Here is a 7797-nt window from a genome sequence, read left to right on the forward strand (position 1 = left end):
AACAGTTCTATTTTTGTTTCATCAGACCAGAGGACATTTCTCCAAAAAGTATGATCTTTGTCCTCATGTGCAGTTGCAAACCGTGGTCTGGCTTTTTTATGGCGGTTTTGGAGCACTTCCTTTCAGGTTATGTCGATATAGGACTCCTTTAACTGTGGATACTTTGTACCAGTGTCCTCCAGCATCTTCACAAGGTCCTTTGCTGTTGTTCTGGGATTGATTTGCGCTTTTGGCACGAAATTATGCTCATCTCTAGGAGACAGAACACATCTCCTTCCTGAGTGGTATGACGGCTGCGTGGTCCCATGGTGTTTAACTTGCGTACTATTGTTTGTACAGATGAACGTGGTACCTTCATGCGTTTGGAAATTGCTCCCAAGGATGAACCAGACTTGTGGAGGTCTACAAATTGTCCAAGCTGTTTAAAGGCACAGTCAACTTAGTGTATGTAAACTTCTGACCCACTGAAATTGTGATACAGTTAATTATAAGTGAAATAATCTGTCTGTAAACAATTGTGTGAAAAATTACTTGTGTCATGCACAAAGTAGATGTCCTAACCGACTTGCCAAAACTATAGTTTGTTAACAAGAAATGTGTGGACTGGTTGAAAAACGAGTTTTAATGACCCCAACATAAGTGTATGTAAACTGACTTCAACTGCAGATCCAGTATCCATGCACATTGTAAATATGGTACTGGAATTTTCCCTGTACATATTATGCTTACATACTTTATCATGTTCTACCTTGTTATTTTTAGTATTACATTGTTACTGATTATTGCATTGTTGGGGTTAGAGCTGGTAAGAAAGGCATGTCACTGTGCATTTTACATTAAAACTTGAAAACCACAAGCTTCATCTTACTGTGTTGCTTGCTGTAATTCCTTCTGTATGCAGAAGAGGACAGAATTCTCAGTATCTGTGGCCAGGATTGGTCTCTCTCAAAGCAGATGTCAAGCACCTGACCTTATAGAAAATGCTTACAAGATTCCTTGAGGAATTTTTGCCTTTGTGAGATTTTTCCTGTGGGTTTTCCTTTAGGATTTTTCCTAACTTTTTAGTAAGATATGTGAGGCGGTGTCAGAGGAAGTCCCTAAAAATTGTAAAAGCCCCCAGTCACCCAAGTCATAGAATGTTCTCTCTGATATCGTATGTCAAGCGGCATCAGAGAGCCAAGTCTGGGACCAAAAGGCTCCTGAACAACTTTTACCCCCAAGCCATAAGACTGCTGAACAGTGAATCAAATGGCTAAATTACTATTTGCATTTACCCCCTTTTTATTTGAACTGACTCTCTTGCACCAGCTCACTGGACTCTACCCACACACTCACATATACTACACTGGACTCTACCCACACACTCACATATACTACACTGGACTCTACCCACACACTCACATATACTACACTGGACTCTACCCACACACTCACATATACTACACTGGACTCTACCCACACACTCACATATACTACACTGGACTCTACCCACACACTCACATATACTACACTGGACTCTACCCACACACTCACATATACTACACTGGACTCTACCCACACGCTCACATATACTACACTGGACTCTACCCACACGCTCACATATACTACACTGGACTCTACCCACACGCTCACATATACTACACTGGACTCTACCCACACGCTCACATATACTACACTGGACTCTACCCACACGCTCACATATACTACACTGGACTCTACCCACACGCTCACATATACTACACTGGACTCTACCCACACACTCACATATACTACACTGGACTCTACCCACACACTCACATATACTACACTGGACTCTACCCACACGCTCACATATACTACACTGGACTCTACCCACACACTCACATATACTACACTGGACTCTACCCACACACTCACATATACTACACTGGACTCTACCCACACACTCACATATACTACACTGGACTCTACCCACACACTCACATATACTACACTGGACTCTACCCACACACTCACATATACTACACTGGACTCTACCCACACACTCACATATACTACACTGGACTCTACCCACACACTCACATATACTACACTGGACTCTACCCACACACTCACATATACTACACTGGACTCTACCCACACACTCACATATACTACACTGGACTCTACCCACACACTCACATATACTACACTGGACTCTACCCACACGCTCACATATACTACACTGGACTCTACCCACACGCTCACATATACTACACTGGACTCTACCCACACGCTCACATATACTACACTGGACTCTACCCACACGCTCACATATACTACACTGGACTCTACCCACACGCTCACATATACTACACTGGACTCTACCCACACGCTCACATATACTACACTGGACTCTACCCACACACTCACATATACTACACTGGACTCTACCCACACGCTCACATATACTACACTGGACTCTACCCACACACTCACATATACTACACTGGACTCTACCCACACGCTCACATATACTACACTGGACTCTACCCACACACTCACATATACTACACTGGACTCTACCCACACGCTCACATATACTACACTGGACTCTACCCACACACTCACATATACTACACTGGACTCTACCCACACACTCACATATACTACACTGGACTCTACCCACACACTCACGTATACTACACTGGACTCTACCCGCACACTCACGTATACTACACTGGACTCTACCCGCACACTCACGTATACTACACTGGACTCTACCCGCACACTCACGTATACTACACTGGACTCTACCCGCACACTCACGTATACTACACTGGACTCTACCCGCACACTCACGTATACTACACTGGACTCTACCCGCACACTCACGTATACTACACTGGACTCTACCCGCACACTCACGTATACTACACTGGACTCTACCCGAATACTCACGTATACTACACTGGACTCATTACATTTACATTTACATTTAAGTCATTTAGCAGACGCTCTTATCCAGAGCGACTTACAAATTGGTGCATTCACCCTATGACATCCAGTGGAACAGTCACTTTACAATAGTGCATCTAAAACTTAAGGGGGGGTGAGAGGGATTACTTATCCTATCCTAGGTATTCCTTAAAGAGGTGGGGTTTCAGGTGTCTCCGGAAGGTGGTGATTGACTCCGCTGTCCTGGCGTCGTGAGGGAGTTTGTTCCACCATTGGGGGGCCAGGGCAGCGAACAGTTTTGACTGGGCTGAGCGGGAGCTGTACTTCCTCAGTGGTAGGGAGGTGAGCAGGCCAGAGGTGGATGAACGCAGTGCCCTTATTTGGGTGTAGGGCCTGATCAGAGCCTGGAGGTACTGAGGTGCCGTTCCCCTCACAGCCCCGTAGGCAAGCACCATGGTCTTGTAGCGGATGCGAGCTTCAACTGGAAGCCAGTGGAGAGAACTTGGGAAGGTTGAACACCAGACGGGCTGCGGCGTTCTGGATGAGTTGAAGGGGTTTAATGGCACAGGCAGGGAGCCCAGCCAACAGCGAGTTGCAGTAATCCAGACGGGAGATGACAAGTGCCTGGATTAGGACCTGCGCCGCTTCCTGTGTGAGGCAGGGTCGTACTCTGCGGATGTTGTAGAGCATGAACCTACAGGAACGGGCCACCGCCTTGATGTTGGTTGAGAACGACAGGGTGTTGTCCAGGATCACGCCAAGGTTCTTGGCGCTCTGGGAGGAGGACACAATGGAGTTGTCAACCGTGATGGCGAGATCATGGAACGGGCAGTCCTTCCCCGGGAGGAAGAGCAGCTCCGTCTTGCCGAGGTTCAGCTTGAGGTGGTGATCCGTCATCCACACTGATATGTCTGCCAGACATGCAGAGATGCAGTGGTCCTTCTGTAGCTCAGTTGGTAGAGCATGGCGCTTGTAACGCCAGGGTAGTGGGTTCGATCCCCGGGACCACCCATACGTAGAATGTATGCACACATGACTGTAAGTCGCTTTGGATAAAAGCGTCTGCTAAATGGCATATATTATTATTATTATTATATTATTATATTATTATATTATTATTATTATTATTATATTAGATGCGATTCGCCACCTGGTCATCAGAAGGGGGAAAGGAGAAGATTAATTGTGTGTCGTCTGCATAGCAATGATAAGAGAGACCATGTGAGGTTATGACAGAGCCAAGTGACTTGGTGTATAGCGAGAATAGGAGAGGGCCAAGAACAGAGCCCTGGGGGACACCAGTGGTGAGAGCGCGTGGTGAGGAGACAGATTCTCGCCACGCCACCTGGTAGGAGCGACCTGTCAGGTAGGACGCAATCCAAGCGTGGGCCGCGCCGGAGATGCCCAACTCGGAGAGGGTGGAGAGGAGGATCTGATGGTTCACAGTATCGAAGGCAGCCGATAGATCTAGAAGGATGAGAGCAGAGGAGAGAGAGTTAGCTTTAGCAGTGCGGAGCGCCTCCGTGATACAGAGGAGAGCAGTCTCAGTTGAATGACTAGTCTTGAAACCTGACTGATTTGGATCAAGAAGGTCATTCAGAGAGAGATAGCGGGAGAGCTGGCCAAGGACGGCACGTTCAAGAGTTTTGGAGAGAAAAGAAAGAAGGGATACTGGTCTGTAATTGTTGACATCGGAGGGGTCGAGTGTAGGTTTTTTCAGAAGGGGTGCAACTCTCGCTCTCTTGAAGACGGAAGGGACGTAGCCAGCGGTCAGGGATGAGTTGATGAGCGAGGTGAGGTAAGGGAGAAGGTCTCCGGAAATGGTCTGGAGAAGAGAGGAGGGGATAGGGTCAAGCGGGCAGGTTGTTGGGCGGCCGGCCGTCACAAGACGCGAGATTTCATCTGGAGAGAGAGGGGAGAAAGAGGTCAGAGCACAGGGTAGGGCAGTGTGAGCAGAACCAGCGGTGTCGTTTGACTTAGCAAACGAGGATCGGATGTCGTCGACCTTCTTTTCAAAATGGTTGACGAAGTCATCTGCAGAGAGGGAGGAGGGGGAGGGGGAGGAGGATTCAGGAGGGAGGAGAAGGTGGCAAAGAGCTTCCTAGGGTTAGAGGCAGATGCTTGGAATTTAGCGTGGTAGAAAGTGGCTTTAGCAGCAGAGACAGAGGAGGAAAATGTAGAGAGGAGGGAGTGAAAGGATGCCAGGTCCGCAGGGAGGCGAGTTTTCCTCCATTTCCGCTCGGCTGCCCGGAGCCCTGTTCTGTGAGCTCGCAATGAGTCATCGAGCCACGGAGCGGGAGGTGAGGACCGAGCCGGCCTGGAGGATAGGGGACATAGAGAGTCAAGGGATGCAGAGAGGGAGGAGAGGAGGGTTGAGGAGGCAGAATCAGGAGATAGGTGGGAGAAGGTTTGAGCGGAGGGAAGAGATGATAGGATGGAAGAGGAGAGAGTAGCGGGGGAGAGAGAGCGAAGGTTGGGACGGCGCGATACCATCCGAGTAGGGGCAGTGTGGGAGGTGTTGGATGAGTGCGAGAGGGAAAAGGATACAAGGTAGTGGTTGGAGACTTGGAGGGGAGTTGCAATGAGGTTAGTGGAAGAACAGCATCTAGTAAAGATGAGGTCGAGCGTATTGCCTGCCTTGTGAGTAGGGGGGGAAGGTGAGAGGGTGAGGTCAAAAGAGGAGAGGAGTGGAAAGAAGGAGGCAGAGAGGAATGAGTCAAAGGTAGACGTGGGGAGGTTAAAGTCGCCCAGAACTGTGAGAGGTGAGCCGTCCTCAGGAAAGGAGCTTATCAAGGCATCAAGCTCATTGATGAACTCTCCGAGGGAACCTGGAGGGCGATAAATGATAAGGATGTTAAGCTTGAAAGGGCTAGTAACTGTGACAGCATGGAATTCAAAGGAGGCGATAGACAGATGGGTAAGGGGAGAAAGAGAGAATGACCACTTGGGAGAGATGAGGATCCCGGTGCCACCACCCCGCTGACCAGACGCTCTCGGTGTGTGCGAGAACACGTGGGCGGACGAAGAGAGAGCAGTAGGAGTAGCAGTGTTGTCTGTGGTGATCCATGTTTCCGTCAGTGCCAAGAAGTCGAGGGACTGGAGGGAGGCATAGGCTGAGATGAACTCTGCCTTGTTGACCGCAGATTGGCAGTTCCAGAGGCTACCGGAGACCTGGAACTCCACGTGGGTCGTGCGCGCTGGGACCACCAGAGTAGGGTGGCCGCGGCCACGCGGTGTGGAGCGTTTGTATGGTCTGTGCAGAGAGGAGAGAACAGGGATAAACAGACACATAGTTGACAGGCTACAGAAGAGGCTACGCTAATGCAAAGGAGATTGGAATGACAAGTGGACTACACGTTTCGAATGTTCAGAAAGTTAAGCTACGTAGCAAGAATCTTATTGACTAAAATGATTAAAATGATACAGTACTGCTGAAGTAGGCCAGCTGGCAGTGGGTGCGTTGTTGACACTACACTAATCAAGTCATTCCGTTGAGTGTAATAGTTTCTGCAGTGTTGCTATTCGGGGGCTAGCTGGCTAGCTAGCAGTGTTGTTTACGTTACGTTGCGTTGCGTTAAAAGAACGACAATAGCTGGCTAGCGAACCTAGAAAATCGCTCTAGACTACACAATTATATTTGATACAAAGACGGCTATGTAGCTAGCTATGTAGCTAGCTACGATCAAACAAATCAAACCGTTGTACTGTAATGAAATGAAGTGAAAATGTGATACTACCTGTGAATGCGACCGGGTTGTGAGTCAATTCGGTAGACGTTGGCTAGCTGTTGGCTAGCTGTTGGCTAGCTAGCAGAGTCTCCTACGTTAAGGACGACAAATAGCTGGCTAGCTAACCTCGGTAAATTAAGATAATCACTCTAAGACTACACACTCTAAACCTAAACAACACAATTATCTTGGATACGATGATACGAAGACAGGAAAGACAGCTATGTAGCTAGCTAACACTACACTAATCAATTCGTTCAGTTGAGTGTAATAGTTTCTCCAGTGCAGCTAATCAGTGGACGTTAGCTAGCTGGGTAGTGAAGACTACGTTAGGACGGCGAAATACGATAATTACGCAATTATCTTTGATACAAAGACGGCTATGTAGCTAGCTGAGAAGAAATTGCTAAGATTAGACAAATCAAACCGTTGTGCTATAATGAAATATAATGAAAAAGTTATACTACCCGCGGGAGCGAAGTGCAGATGCGACCACTCGCTCCAACCGGACTCTACCCACACACTCACGTATACTACACTGGACTCTACCCACACACTCACGTATACTACACTGGACTCTACCCACACACTCACGTATACTACACTGGACTCTACCCACACACTCACGTATACTACACTGAACTCTACCCACACACTCACGTATACTACACTGGACTCTACCCACACACTCACGTATACTACACTGGACTCTACCCACACACTCACATATACTACACTGGCACTCCAACACACACTCACACATATATTACACTGGACTCTACCCACACACTCACATATACTATACTGGCACTCCAACACACACACTCACATATACTACACTGGCACTCCAACACACATACTCACATATACTACACTGGCACTCCAACACACATACACACATATACTACACTGGCACTCCAACACACACTCACACATATACTACACTGGCACTCCAACACACACTCACATATACTACACTGGTACTCCAACACACACACTTACATATACTACACTGGCACTCCAACACACACACTCACATATACTACACTGGCACTCCAACACACACACTCACATGTACTACACTGGCACTCCAACACACACACTCACATATACTACACTGGCACTCCAACACACACTCACACATACTACACTG

This window comes from Oncorhynchus gorbuscha, linkage group LG11, assembly GCF_021184085.1.
Source record: "Oncorhynchus gorbuscha isolate QuinsamMale2020 ecotype Even-year linkage group LG11, OgorEven_v1.0, whole genome shotgun sequence".
Lineage (NCBI taxonomy): Eukaryota > Metazoa > Chordata > Actinopteri > Salmoniformes > Salmonidae > Oncorhynchus > Oncorhynchus gorbuscha.